This window comes from Puma concolor, chromosome A1 (genome assembly GCF_028749965.1).
Source record: "Puma concolor isolate L17-30 chromosome A1, mPumCon1.1.hap2, whole genome shotgun sequence".
Classification (NCBI taxonomy): domain Eukaryota; kingdom Metazoa; phylum Chordata; class Mammalia; order Carnivora; family Felidae; genus Puma; species Puma concolor.
In genome coordinates, this window is record NC_141667.1 from 4,720,819 (window position 1) to 4,736,788 (window position 15,970).

At 42.6% G+C, this 15,970-nt stretch overlaps 1 protein-coding gene and 1 pseudogene across 3 annotated transcripts in view; both read right to left on the reverse strand.

Moving 5' to 3' along the window:
- Nucleotides 1-15,970, reverse strand: part of MED10 (mediator complex subunit 10) — a 261,409-nt gene that overhangs the window by 180,346 nt on the left and 65,093 nt on the right. The gene's annotated exons all lie outside the window — the stretch shown is intronic.
- LOC112860202 (large ribosomal subunit protein uL1 pseudogene) overlaps nt 4,319-15,970 on the reverse strand; it is a 31,496-nt pseudogene continuing 19,844 nt past the window's right edge.

A 15,970-nucleotide genomic window follows, 5' to 3' on the forward strand; every position in this document is an offset into this window, starting at 1 on the left:
AATTAAAAAAAAAAAAAAAAGATAGTTTTGTTCAAAAATGATGCTAGAACGATTGGATGTCAATATTGAAAAAAATCTAACAGAGATCGTACAACTTTAACAATAATTAACTCATATTAGCTCTAAATGAAAAATGCAAAATCATAAAACTTTTCTAAGAGATTATAGGCGAAAAACCATGAAAACTTGAATTTGATGATAAGGTTTTAGATTCAACAGAAAAAGTATGATCCATGAAAGAAAAAGCTGAATTCCTAACTTGGACTTTATTAAAATTAAAAACTTCTGCTGTGTAAAAACACACGTTAAGTGAATAGAAATATAAACCACAAGCTGGGAGGAAATATTTTCAAAACACTATCTGATAAAGGACTTCTACTGAAAATACACAAAGAAGCTTAAAAGTCAAAAATTAGAAAATAACCCAATTTTTAAAATGGATAAAAGATGGGGCACCTGGGTGGCTCAGCCAATTAAGCTTCCGACTTCATCTAGGATGTTAGAATGACCCAGGTCATAACAGTTGAGAGTTGAGACATACACTCATGGTTAGCTTAATATAGATGCAAATGGCTTCACCAAGAAATATTTACAGATATGTGTTTATGCACAAGTTGATATTCTCACATATTTTTCCTTTCTCTGTCAGATGACAGAACCCAGGAACACCACCACCCTGTAAGAAGAAACACATCCAGCACCACATCCTGGTTTCTAATACCGTTCTGTAATGAGACGACCCAGGGATCCTTGGAGAAATGGTTGATTCTAGGACTGGGGCAAGAAATACACAAGAGGAGCCTTGAGCATCTTGTAGTACAAGAGGCAAGGAAGTGTTAAATAATAATATAATCAATTAATTAAAACTATGACTCAGGGTGGGGCACCTGGGTGGTTCAGTTGGTTAAGCGTCCGACTTCAGCTCAGGTCATGATCTCACAGTCCAGGAGTTTGAGCTGACAGCTCAGAGCCTGGAGCCTGCCTGGGATTCTGTGTCTCCTTCCTTCTCTGACCCTCCCCTGCTCATGCTTTGTGTCTCAAATATACATAAATGTTAAAAAAATAAAATAAAAAATATAAAAAACCTATGTCCAGGGGGTATATCAAAAAGTCACTGGAGCCAATTAAAATAGCTCTCAATGGTCAAAGCTGGACCAATTTGAGCAACAAAGTGAGTAAAGTAGTATTAGATAATGACCCAAAGTATAGAATATCCATGAGTCCACACTGATATAAAAAAAAAAATGATCAAATACATAAATTAATGGAGGAGAATAGAAAAGTGTCCCATGCACAAGAATTCCAAACAACTTAAATAGATAACTCTGTTTTCTAAGAGGTAGAGCATAACTCTCCACTCAAGCATGGGCTTCCCTCCCATAGAGTAGAGTACGCAGGGATAGGGGTAACTTTAAAGAAACAAAATTATGACCTCCCCAAGTGCTCAAACTTAACATCAGCAGTCACAAGTCATGTTGACAGTGTGTCCCCTTGATATGATGGGGTACAAATGGTACTTGAGGGGCGCCTGGGTGGCGCAGTCGGTTAAGCGTCCGACTTCAGCCAGGTCACGATCTCGTGGTCCATGAGTTCGAGCCCCGCGTCGGGCTCTGGGCTGATGGCTCAGAGCCTGGAGCCTGTTTCCGATTCTGTGTCTCCCTCTCTCTCTGCCCCTCGCCCGTTCATGCTCTGTCTCTCTCTCTGTCCCAAAAATAAATAAACGTTGAAAAAAAAAAATTAAAACAAAAAAAACAAAAAAAAAACAAATGGTACTTGACATCTGTGGTCTTTCTCCCCCAAACCTATAACCCCAGTCTAATCGTGAGAAAAATATTAAACGAATCCCAGTTCAAAGACATTCTACAAAATACCTGACCAGCATTCCTCAAAACTGTCAGGGTCATCAAAAACAAGGAAAGCCCGAAAAAAAAGCAGAGCCCAAGGAGGTAGGATAGCTAAATGAAATGCGGTATCCTGAATGGGATCCTGGAACAGAAAAGGAACATTTGGTAAAAACTAAGAAATTCTGAAAAAAAGCGTGAGCTTGCGTTAATGATAACATCAGTATTGGTTTGTTTAAATAAGCTATAACAATATACAGTCAAGAAATTCCTTAATCTGTCATTTATTTTATCTACTTAATTCTTACTTAACTCAATTGTGTAAGCTCTTTTAAATTGTTCAATTCTGGAACATTATAAAGAAAACCAAATTGACAGAACACAGCTTAATTTACTCAAATCTCTCTTCATTTGAGACTGTGTCCTAAGTCACAATGGGCATAATTAGTTTTAGAATCATTAATACACACTCTGCTTCAGGGTGCCTGGGTGGCTAAGCTGGTTAAGCATCTGACTTCAGCTTCGGTCATGATCTCACGGTTTGTGAGTTCGGGCCCCACGTTGGCTCGGTGCTGACTGCTCAGAGCCTAGAACTTGCTTTGGATTCTGTGTCTCCCTCTCTCTCTGCCCTCTCCTGCTCTCTCTCGTGCTCTCTCTCTCAAAAATAAATACACATAAAAATGCACACTGTTTTTCATACGCATGCAAACATTTTCATTTCTTGGTTCTAAGTTTTCAAGTTTTGTTGGACTGGCACCTTCCATGCATGTATCACATGAGCAAAGTCCACTTTTTTTTTTTTTTTTTTTAATTTTTTTTTTTTTCAACGTTTATTTATTTTTGGGACAGAGAGAGACAGAGCATGAACAGGGGAGGGGCAGAGAGAGAGGGAGACACAGGATCGGAAACAGGCTCCAGGCTCTGAGCCATCAGCCCAGAGCCCGACGCGGGGCTCGAACTCACGGACCGCGAGATCGTGACCTGGCTGAAGTCGGACGCTTAACCGACTGCGCCACCCAGGCGCCCCAGAGTCCACTTTTTTAAACAAAAACATTTCAAAACTATTTATACCTAAATATGGATTTGGATTTTGTGTATGCTTTTTGCTACATATCATTAGCAAGCATGAGTTCATACCCCATGACTGTGTAGGATGCAGATTCAACATTTATTTGATTTGTGTGCTAAGGACCATATTAATTTTTAGTTGAGAGTCATTTGTTGTTTTACTTAACTCTTCTAATAAATATTGTAGCTCGTCAAAATAAAATCTGATTTCTCTACCGGCATCTATCTGGTATTCCCTTCAGGTGTTTGAGAATGATTGAAAGGTCAAATTTGATAAGATATTCCACCTCTGGGAAGATAAAGAAAATAACATATATAATTATTGCATTCGTTGCTACAAATATGTCACTATGGATATAATTGAGTCATGACTCCCAGTAACAAATGGATTTTCAGCTAAAATTCTGGTTTGTAAGCTCTCCTCTTGACTAATATAGTCTTAGTGCCTTTACCATAGTCCCCCAACTATCTTTTAAATCAATGCCTAAAACTCAAAGTATTTATCTCGTCTCTTACCTAAGTCAAAACCTATACATTTTACAACAGATATAAAACCAATGACATAACCACTCCTTTTGAAGTCCCTGTTTTCTTTTGTATGATAGTTAACATCACATACCAAAAACGTTAGTTGTTCGACAGGACATTTGTCCTTGGTACAATCTAGTTTAAGTGAGTAGTGTTTACTTTTTTAAACATTTATGTATGATTTTTTTCTCTCACTGTTTTATCCATTAAAATATGGATCTCACTTGAATTTTCCATCCTTGATCATGTTCATATGCATTCATTTTTTTCTATATTCCACATTCAACCATTCTATCATCTCATTTTGAAATCATATGTACAAAACTAAGAAATGTCTATCATTTTCTATAAATACTGTACTAGTGGCATCACACAGAAAAAACATTATCATTTTTGCTAAATATTGGACAGAACATTCTTTAAGAAACACCACCTCCGTTTATTTCAATGTTCACGTGTCTTTCTTGAAGATTCTTGGTTGTTTGCTGTACAGATTTCTTTTCATGGTAGTAATTACACTTGTGTGATTTTTATGTGCAAGGGATGTTTTGTGTTCTTTTAAAAAAATTTTTTAATGTTTATTTTTGAGAGAGAGACAGAGAGAGAGACAGAGCATAAGTGGGGGAGGGGCAGAGAGCAAGGGAGACACAGAATCCGGAGCAGACTCCAGGCAGTTAGCACCGAGCCTGACGCGGGGCTCAAACTCACGGACCGCAAGGTCAGGACCTCAGCTGCAGTGGGTCACTTAACCAACTGAGCCACCCAGGAGCCCTGGGATGTTTTGTGTTCTTATAATTAAGAACTCAGATGTTTCCAGCCACAAATAACATGGTGGTGAAAGCTAAGTCATAAAAAGTAGGAAAGTTACAAAATACTTTGCCTTTCTTTTTTTTTACTTTTTATTAAATTCAATTTTGTTAACATACAGTATAATATTAGTTTCTGGTGTACAATTTAGTGATTCAACACTGTTTTTTAACATAGTACTGAAGTCCTAGCCACAGAAATCAGACAACAAAAAGAAATAAAAGGCCTCCAAAATGGCAAGGAAGCAGTAAAAATTACCCTATTCACAGACAACATGATATTCTATACAGAAAACCCGAAAGACTCCACTAAAAAATTGCTAGAAGTGATATACAAATTCAGTAAAGTTGCAGGATACAAAATCAATGTACAGAAATCGGTTGCATTTCTATACACCAATAGTGAAGAAGCAGAAAGAGAAATCAAGGAACTGATACCATTTACAATTGCACCAAAAACCGTAAGATACATCCTAGGAATAAACGCAGTCAAAGAAGCAAAAGATCTGTACTGTGAAAACTATAGAACACTTATGAGAGAAACTGAAGACACACAAAAAATAGAAAAACTTTCTATGCTCATGGATTGGAAGATCCTATATTGTTAAAACGTTGACACTACCCAAAACAAACTACACATTCAACGCAGTCTCTATCAAAATACCACCAGCATTTTTCACAGAGCTAGAACAAACGATCCTAAAATGTGTATGGAACCAAAAACGACCCCCAATAGACAAAGAAGTCTTGAAAAAGAAAACCAAAGCTGGAGGCATGACAATTCCAGACCTAAGCTATATTACAAAGCTGTAGTCATCAAGACAGTATGGTACTGGCACAAAAACAGACACATAGATCAATCAAACAGAATAGAAACCCCAGAAATGGACCCAGAACTATATGGTCAACTCATCTTCCACAAAGCATGAATGAATATCCAATGGGAAGAAGACAATCTCTTCAACAAATGGTATTGGGAAAACTGGACAGCGACATGCAAAAGAGTCGGGCCACGTTATTTATTCCTTTACTTACTTGTTTGTTTGTTTGTTTCTTTGTTTGTTTGACAGCACTAGGGACTATCAAGCTGTGCCTTAGTGCAGGCGTTGGGGCTTGCCCATGGTGCTCTCGATGTATAAAGCCCGGACGTTCACCAATTCACAGCTAACTGGATGTTGTTCACAAGCCCATCATCTGTTCTTTTCACATGGCTAATGGCCAAGGCCAGACACAGCACCCTCTTCATCTGGGATTTGATCGTGGACTTCACTTCATCCCCTTTGGCCATGATGTTCTCATGGGAGGTCAGCAAAAAGGGGAATTTGCCAGCCTTATTCAGTCCTGGACCAGGATTCGTGGGATCTGCTTGAGCACAGATTCTGAAGCCAAAACGGCATCATACTTCTAATCCAGCTTCTTGACTAAGTTTTTATTTCTGCTGAGTTTCGTTGGTGCCCTGATGTCCATGTGGGGAATACCCACAGCCTTGGCCTCATTGCAGTGCTGCTGGTCCCCCAAAACACAGACAGAGAACATAGGGCAGGGAGTGGACTTAAGCCTGATGATGCCTGAGAAGCGTTTGTTCTTCTGAGGTCAGAGTTCTTCAAGCTGACCTACAGCTCCACCATCTCCAAAAACTTCCTGCGCTTGTGCTGGTTGGCGTGAGGGACTCACCATGTCACCTGGTACAGGGTGCCCTGGGGGGACTCTTCTGCTCACAGTGACTGGCTCCACAATAACCGGGAAAGACTGGGCCACTTTCTTACACCACACACAAAAATAAAATACTTTGCCTTTAAACCTAAACTATAAAAGTTGGTCTCTGTACTTTCTTTTTCCGCTAGAAATAATTTAATTTTGATGTAAAATACTAACTGTTCTGTCAGACCTACCGAAGGGAAAATCTGATTCATCAATTTGAATCAGACTGTTTGCTAGAAACATTCACACACTATCAAGACGATGTGCGGAGGTCTCCACGTTCTTGCCCAATTTACCAATGTCGTGAATGTCACCTCATCACGGCAGCAGGCGGGGCTCTGTCTGCGGCTTCTGGTTGCAGATTTGATAAGAGTTACTCTTTTCCATTTCCATTGTTGGATCCAAACTTCAATCCTCCCTTACTAACAAATAAAAGAGATTTTTATCTGACCTCTTTTTCTATTTGGTGAGAATAACTTTATGCTCATTTTCATTATTGTTTAATTAATTAAATCTAATTATAAAATTTATAATATCCTGTTTGTAAATTTCATGTGAGTCACACTTGACAAAAGTCTGCTTAATTTCCTTGTTTCCAGATTGCGTTTTCAGTCTAAGCAGGGCACCCTCTGAAAAACTTACTTCTTTTTTTAGCTTTTCATTTCTGAGCCCTGTTTCCATATTCTGTTTCCACAAATACACAAAAATTAATTTACATTTTATTCTCCATGATCTAAAGTAACTTTTTACCTTATAATATGTATTTCAGATTAAAATATACAATAAAATGTTACTTGAATGTATACATTTGAATAAACTTCCACCAAAATATAAATTAAATCATGAAATATGGAAGTCTGTAAATGTTTTGAAACAATGTTAAGAACTTATAATTTGGGGGCACCTGGGTGGATCAGTCTGTTAAGCGTCTGACTTTGGCTCAGGTCATGATCTTGCAGTTTGTGGATTCCAGCCCCACATCGGGCTCTGTGCTGACAGCTCAGAGCCTGGAGCCTGTTTCAGATTCTGTGTTTCTCTCTCTCTCTGCCCTCCCCTATTCGCAAAAATAAATAAACGTTAAAACTTTTTTCTTAAGGAATTTATAATTAAAAAACATGTTTTTAGTGTTTATTTATTTTTGAGAGAGAGAGAGAGAGAGGGAGAGAGAGAGGGGCAGAGAGAGGGGGAGACACAGAATCTGAAACAGGCTCCAGGCTCTGAGCTGTCAGCACAGAGCCCAACGCAGGGCTCGAACTCACGCACCATGAGACCATGACCTGAGTCGACGTCAGACGCTTAACTGACGGAGCCACCCAGGCACCCCAAGAATTTATAATTTTAAAATACTTGTATTTTCCCAAAGAGTTCTTTTCCTAAAATATTTACACTAATTTTTCAAAATATTTTTTAATTTTATTTATTTACTTTGAGAGAGAGAGAGAGAGAGAGCAAGTAGAGGAAAGGGAGAGTGAGAGAGAGAGAGAAAGAGAGAGAGAGAGACAGACAGACAGAGAATCCCAAGCAGGCTCCACACTGTTAGCACAGAGCCGGACACAGGGCTCTATCCCACGATCCTGGGATCATGGGCTGAGCCAAAACCAAGAGTGAGACACGTAACCGACTGAGCCACCCAGGTGCCCCTAAATTAATTTTTTAAATTAAAGGTCAAACACACATTATAATTAATAAAGTCAAGAATTTTATATCCAAGTTATACAAATAAAGCTGTAATTATATAAATTTCTAAACTATAATTTAATCCTATTAAATGGTTTATACATATAAAGCTACTCACAATTCTTGCATTGAAATCCTTCCACAAGCCAATGAGTAGATTTGTCATCATGCTTCCCATCATGGCTCACTACACCTGCACTCTGCCAAGCCCCTCTAGCAGCTCCCTCACTGCAAAGCCTGGGGCAACTCACACCTCCTTTCTGGCAGTCAGAGCCTTTTCTTTGCTCTTAAAACACAGATCCAATGTGAGGAAGTTTATGTGGGGGCCTGATGGTGTCAGTCACCAGATAAGAGGTCTGGGATTAAGGGTCATGCTGCACAGAGGGACAGGTGTTGAATGGGAAAGATGCCGTGTGTCCCTAAATAAATGTGTGGTTTGCTGTGGTTATTCTATGCACAGCCCAGCACGGGGCCCTCTTGCCCTGATCCAGGGGCAGCACTGCCTGGGTGTACCCTCTACAGAGCCACACGCACAGGTGACGAGGGGCCACACAGAGTGACGCTTAGGGAGGGATCTTTGTAAGAGCCAAAGCCATGATGTCCACAGCCCAGATGTCCATTAACAGCAGGATAGCTGAATAATTTGTTGTGCAGTCACACAACAGAATACCAAACAGCCACGAAAGCTAAAGAAGCACACACAACAACGCAAGTGACCATCACCCACGTGCGGGGAACAGAAGAAGCCAGACGCAGAGGGAAACATACTGATTGATTCCATTTACCGAGAACGGCGTGTGGGCTCAGGATGCTGCCTGCCAGGTGTACCCGCAAAGAGGAGCTGACAAAAGTCAGCATGTTGATGGTCTTTTTTTGAAAATTTTTATTTTATTTTTGACAGAGAGAAAGAGAGAGAGAGACAGAGCATGAGGGGGACCCAACTGAACCACCCAGGCGTCCCGCATGTTGATGGTCTTTAAGGGGAGGGGAGGGGAAGGGCAGTGATCTGGAGGAGGAGAGGGGCTTCCGGAGGGCTGCAAACATTCTTGCTATGATCTGCATGTTTGCGTCCCCCCAAAATCCGTATGTTGAAAATGAGCAAGGTGATGTAATTAGCGGGTGGGGCTTTGGGGAGGTGATGAGGTTCCTGAGGTGGAGCCCTGACCAATGAGATTAGTGTGCTCACAAAAGAGGCCCAGAGAGCCCCCTCCCCACTTCTTCCAGGTGAGGACAGAGCAATTAAGTCTGCGATCTGGAACGCCTGGTACCACACTCGTACCGGGAAATCAGACTTCCACCCTCCAGAGCATGGAAAAATACATTTCTGTTGCTTATAAGCCACCTGGCGGGTACTTTTTTATAGCAGCCTGAGTGGACCAACACAGTCTTCTCTCTGAATTAGGTGGCCGGTGACAAGGTGACACGGGGATGTTTCATAGTGTCATCTCCTAAATGCCACATTTATGGTTGTGCACTTCTCTGTGTGTGCATTCTACTTCAGGAGAAAAAAAAAATGTTTTTAAGTGAATGAAGGGTTAAAAAAAGGAGAGACACTCTAGACAATTTATTTATTCATTCAGCAAATATTTGTCGACACTGTATGCCAGGCTCCTTGTAAAATGTTCAGAAGCAAATTCAACATCTGAGGCTCTGCTCTGTGCTATAAGCAGATATCCCTAAACAGTCCCTCACTCCTCTCAGCTGTGTCCAGAAATACTGCAAAGGACAGGACACACAAGTCCGCACCTTGCAACTTGGAGCCTGCCAGAATCAGGGCTCTTTCTAATCGTATCCTGAACAGAAGATACAGGCGTGTGTCACAGTCAAACTGTCAGCATCCTTCCTTAAATAACCTGCGGCCCCATGCCCTCCATTCCCCACAGGGGCAGGGGACGGGAGGAATGCACAGCCACCCTCCCAAACTGGCCTGGTACAGAACCTTCCAGAACAAGGAACACCAGGTTTCTCAAATCTCCCTTGTTCTTAAAAAAAATCTGTCCGTTTTGGGGTGCCTGGGTGGCCCAGTCAGTTAAGCGTCCAACTTCGGCTCAGGTCACGAGCTCACAATTTGTGAGTTTGAGCCCCATGTTGGACTCTGTGCTGACATCTCGGAGCCTGGAGCCTGCTTCAGATTCTGTGTGTGTGTGTGTGTGTGTGTGTGTGTGTGTGTGTGTGTGTGTCTGCCCCTCCCCAACACGTGCTCTCTCTCTCTCTCTCTCAAAAATAAACATTAAATTTTTTTTTAAAAAATCTGTCAATTTTAGGCAGGGTTTCTACCAAACTTAATTTTGAATTTATTATTTCAGCAGGTGATCATGGTGGAAAAAATGTTAAATACAACATAAGAAATCATTTCTCGTATTTCCAGTGGGACAAAATACCACACATCAGTTACTCTTCTTAAATCAATACGATGGACAGCATATTTTCTAATGGACCAAGCTTCTTGATAATTCCAAATGGACACCAAAAGCCAGGCTCCAATGAATGTGTTTGTCATAATCTCGACAGTAGAGTGAGGGTAGCTGAAATTCATAGACCAGAGCCAGTGGAGGTGATCAGCTCGGCCTCTGCCAGAGGAGCAGACAACATGAATTCAAACCCTCTAAAACACCACGAAGGGGTAACTTCCATGAACTAGCTCCATTGTACGCGGCCACCTTGGCACACTAGCGGGGAAACATTATGCGTGCTACTTCTGCTCAGAAAAGTCCAAACAAGCAAACTTCATATACGTGAACCACACTTGAATCTTCGTAGCTTATCTGCTATTATTGTTTTCCTGTAATTCTCAATGTCTTTCTCCCTCAGAGAGGGAGACAGCTAATTGAATACCTGTGAACACCCCCATGGACAGCATAAAAAGATTGTGCAGTCTAGGGGATGAAGTACATTTTATTACAAAGATACAGGCTCAAATACCTACAAAAGCCTATTATCTGAAGAATGCTTTCTCTGTTTAAAACTCTGCACCTATAAAGGGTTATTTTACAACAGAACATTATTACGTTAAGGCATGCTACCATCAATAAAGTAATGTTTAGGCACAATTCAAAGATTTAAAAGTCAAGAGAATTAGGAAGAAAGTTCTAATTTCAGCATAATGCTTTCCTGTAGGTATAGAAAGCCTCTTTTAATGGAATTATTACTCACGTAATCTTGGATTTCTTTTACACTGTTTCACTAAGATTATCCCAATTAGAGGTAGTGTCCTTGTTCTTTTGTAGAAGTTAAAACCACTCCTTAGAGGACCTCAAGGTAAATAAGATTAATTAAGACCAATCTCCACAATCCCCACTGAAGTATAACTGAAGTGGGCCTTCTGCTACATTGTATGTAGGAATGTGTATCCATGACAGGAACCCCACGTGAAGATAAGGACCTGAGCAAGGTGAATGTGTCATAATGTGTTCCTGGGTGCTTTCCAGCCACTGGGTTAGTGCTCCTAGGTCACACGATTGCAGTTCATCAGCAAGCATGATTTACCCCCAGGGGCGAATTCACAGCAACAGGTGGTGAGGGTACATACACCCTTGCACAGAGGTCTCGTCTCTCAGAAGCCCGCGCATCACCTCCCAAAGCCACGTGTTAGACCAGCTCTGCTCACTGGGGTCCAGACTGTGGTCAGGAGGAGGGGACAGAAGGGAGAGGGGTAGCGGTGGGAAGGTGAGCAGGAGGGGAGAAGAAGCAGAAAAGGGAGCAGAAGGGGCAGGGAGTGGGGAGGAGAGAGGGGAAGCCCTCATTTCACCCCTGCCCATTTGCAATAGAGTTCCCAATCCCAGAAAACAGACTGCTTAATGGGCAGCCAGCCTGTCTCTGTGGCTCATATACAGCAATTAAAAACAACAAAAAACAAAAAACTTTTTATACATTATCAACCTGGCTATCCTTATTACAAATTCTAACCATCTATTTATGTACACAATTACATTATCTGGAAGGAAATTTTTATTTTCCTATTTTCCAATCTTCGTAATTTTAAAATTCTCAAGATGATGACTACTTCTGGTATCGTTGCTATTGAAATTCAGATGCAATCGTGTATCTGGTCTATCTGTGTATAAAATCTCTCGTGCGGCGCCATGACCTTGAATAAGAAAAGCACTCACTGATGTTAACTAATGACTCCCCAGTGAGCGGCACGTGCATGTGGCCAGTCCCATTCTCACAGACCAGTCGCTGGTACCATCCCCACGAGCCCAGTGACATTCTCAGTGTTCCAGAGCCAACAGCTGTTCCACCAACACTGGAGGTCACAAAGCAAAAGGTGGTCCCCAGAGGACCAGGGAGGAATTACGAGCACTCACCCCGTATGAGGTGGTTACCTGGTACTTTATAAGTTGAGAAAGCTCCACCCGAGTTACCATCCCTGTCACTCAAAAGAGGCTCCAAGTCATGCCATTGGCAGGATTTGATGTCACAGGATATAGGACAGGATTTGATGTCACAGTTTATTGGAAAATCGACAAGCAAGGAAGTGATAGAGCACGTGTGATCCTTTGAGCTCAGTACCTGCAGAGGGTGTGCCCTTCCCATGCAGTAGGCAGGGACACCCCCCACCCACCCACCCAGGAAGCTCCATGCGGCTCTCACCAGGGGACATCTATGCCACTCTAGTGTGGGAAGCAACCTGGTCGGGGAAAGGTGGGCCTCTGGAGCTCTCAGGACACGGTAGCTTGTTCATCTTGCCAGACCCGTGAGAGCACCTCTCTGCCAGCTTCCAAAAAGCATGAGGAAATGAGACTCCAAGTCACCCAGATCTGATGCCAGAGGGCAGTAAACAGACACATCGACAGAGGTGTCCTTCAACTAAGCCTTCTTCTAACCAGAGCTTCTCTCCGCATCTCAAGACGTAATGCCTCCTTATGTTCTGTTTTGAAAAATAAAGAACCCCTAGAAGCACCGACGTGGTAGCCAGGAGCCAAAGCTGCCTTTGGAAACACTTTGAAATGACCCTTTTGGGGGGGATCCTTTCCCAAGAAAACAGTCAAAAACACAGACACACATTTATGTACAAAGATGATCACAATGGGATTGCTTCTGAAAGGGAAAATTAGACAAAGTTTGAATGCATGACCCTGGGTTGGAAGCATCGCAATTTATCCTCAAGATGAATCCCACGCAGCCGTGGTATTTCCAAACGGTACTGAAGGACGCAGTGCACTCACGACACATTGTTAAGGAGGAGAGAGGGTGAAAAATAAACTTATGTGAAATGACTCTGTGTCTACTTTGCAAAGGTATAATATGATGTTTGGAAGAAAATTAAGTATTTCAAGATGTAATAATGATTTTTCTCTGCTGGGAGAATAGTTGGTGTTTATAGTCTTTTTGTACCCTTCCATGTTTTCCAAATTTTCAGTAACGAGCATTTATAATTTTATCGCCAAGGAAATGTGATTTCTAAGAGGCCCTGTGGATTAATGAAATGCTCTGTGTGGAAGGAGAAAGCAACTACCTTGGATCCAGTCTCTGTGGACCTGGGTTCAAATCCCGGCCCCACGCTCACCAGGAGTGTCCTGACCACCGGCTTGCCCCATGGGCTGCCGACCGCAAAGCAAGGACAAAAGTCATTCCATGTCACAGAGTTCTGAGGAGGGAACAGATAATGTCCACATAAGAATTAGGGAGAGGGTGGTCACTCAGCTATTCTCTGAATGGGACTGAATTATTCTAACAAAGATGAATAAGTCATGTTTTCAGCAAGAGCTTGACAATGGAATCGAAGCAATAATCCTAGACATGTCTCACTGGACGTGACCAGGACCATTTAGGTTTCCTGAAGGTGTGAAGAGCAGTAGGAGAGCCAAGCTCTGGGGCTTGGGCCCTTCATGGAAAGGAGAGAGAAGGGGGGAGACGAGAGGGACAAACCCAAACTCGGTTCGCCCCAAGCCAGACCCACACTGGGCTCTGAGCCTTTCAGGGGCATCAAGGGTGTCCTGTGGCTGGTGAGTGGTGTTTCTCCTGCCCCCAGGCTCCCCTCTCTGAGTGGCTTAATCAACAGAAATCTATTTTCTAACAGTTCTGGAAACCAGGCGTCTGAAACCAAGGCGCTGACAAGGTGGGTTCCTTTTGGAGTGTCTGAGGGGGACTCTGCTCCATGCCGTCCTGTAGCTTCCGGTGTCACTGGGAGCCCTTGGGGCCCCTTGGCTTCCAGAAGTGTCCCTCCAGTTTCTGCCTCTGTCTTCACATGGCTTCCCCCTCCCTGTCTATGTCTCTTGCTCTTTACTCTCAGGACACCTCCATTGGATTCAGGGTCCACTCTAATCCAGGGTGATTTCATCTTGAGATCTTAGCTACATCTGCAAAGACTTTTATTCCACATAAGATCACATTCTGGGGTTCTAGTTGGCCATGCATCTTGGGGGGGGGGGGATGAAGGGACACCATTCAACCCACGACACCTGAGAAGCATCAATGCTTCAAGGGGAAGCAGAGAAGCATCACGCATGCCAGCTGCCCAGCCCTGACCTCAGCCCCATCCTAGACAGCTTCCCTCTTCTCCTGGGCTCAGTGGTTCCATGAGAACATTCCGCCAATCCCTTCCCTTTTGGATCCAGCCTTCTGGAAGCCTCTTATATATAGTTTGTTCACTCAGGGCAGCCTCCGGGCCCTAAATTCGCCCCAGACTCTGTGAATCAGGGACAAGGAAGACAGTGGAAGCCAGTCAGGTAAGAAGAGAAAGAATGGAGACAGGAAATACCTGGTCTCCCACACAACACTGTGTGTTCTCCCTTCGTCTCTCCTTCCTCTGCCACACGGGCTGAATATGTTTGCCTCCAGCTTATGCCGGCTTGAATCGTCAAGCTGCATTTAGTGGGAGTGCAATGCCACAGTCGATTTCACACCAAGTGAAAATTCACCATAACTCTATCTACTGTGCTGCCGAGCTGGGAATTACACAGCCTCCCTAATTAAAGAAATGAACCCCATAAAAGCCTTATTTATAACTTTTCTCGAGTCCTCTGGCATTGATCCCAAGCCCAACGTTAGAATCCAATTCTTCAATGTCAAAATATTAGAGTAATAATGAAGTTTGGAAACCTCAGTTGACCCAAAGGTATATTCCCTCCGAGTCATAAGAGTCATTATTTTTCTTGGACACACTTCTGCAAGGTGGGGGATGGTTCCAAGGTGTCAAAATGAGCGATTTTCATGCTGGAGCCTCAAGAACATCCCTTGGCTTCAGGAGCTAACATCCCCCAAACAGATCAATAGGGCTCAGCGCCAGTGCCCTGAATCCTCGCTGTTCCTGCAGAAGCAAATCCAATCTCCAACAATAACTCTGACATGTGAGCCTCAGAATGAAATCCCAGGAAAGTTTCCAGGCAGCCCATCCAGCTGCCACTTCATGGAGGGAAGTCCATCCTCCATGGCTGCTTCAGGCTGGCTTCTCAGCCAGCACGCATTTAAACCTTTCCGTTTTCCCAACTTTGTCTTGAGAAGGACTTTTTTTTTTTTTTGGATGGGATTCTTTTCTACCATTGCTTCTCATTCATGAAGTGCAATTCAAAATGCATGATGGTAATTAGAGATGAGAGATGATGCAGTGTGGATAACTGAACTACCCAGATAGGGAAAGATGTTTCTGGAATCTTCTTTAAAGAGGCCACTGAGTTTCTGAGATGCAAGGGACTCTGGGCCATATGTTGAAAGCGAAAGTGAAATAGAATAGTTCTTGCAGACAAAAAGGGAGAATGTGCCTTAGAAGAAGGCAGCTCAAGCTCTTCCCTGAGTGTTTCAAAGTAATTGTAGTTGAGTAAAACTTATCATTTGAGTAGCCTACACCAGACTCTCTTAGGAAGGAAAGTGTGTTCAGGAAAAATTTTTGATAAGCTGCTTGGAAGAAACGTAAGACTTTGAGGGCCAAAGTCTTGAAGAGATTCAGCAGAAATGAAGAGGAATTTGGGGCGCAGGGTGAGAGAAAGAGAGCAGGAAAGGTGAAGGTTGGAGATAATGTGGCAGAACAGTGGGGGCTGAGTTGAAAAAGTGCAGAAATCTGTGAATACAACGATGGAAAATTCAGTTTGTGTTAGTACAATAATAACTCTCATGCTCCCCAAAGTTTCTATAAAGTCATCTACATATGGAAATGCTGGGGTGAGTGATGAATTTCATGTCAAGATCAAAGCTACCCAGATGGAGGACCACATATGCTAACCGATTAAGATAACTGCTACACCCGACTAAGTCAGTAGAAGCAGGTTCCTGCTGGACCAAAGGCAGCCCTGAGGAGGTATACCTCCAGAGAACTTATCAAAATGTTGGTGAAAGCACTGTACCCGCCACAGCAGTGAAATAAGGATTTAAGCAACTAGATCGGCTTTTTAGGGGTGGGGGAGACGTAAG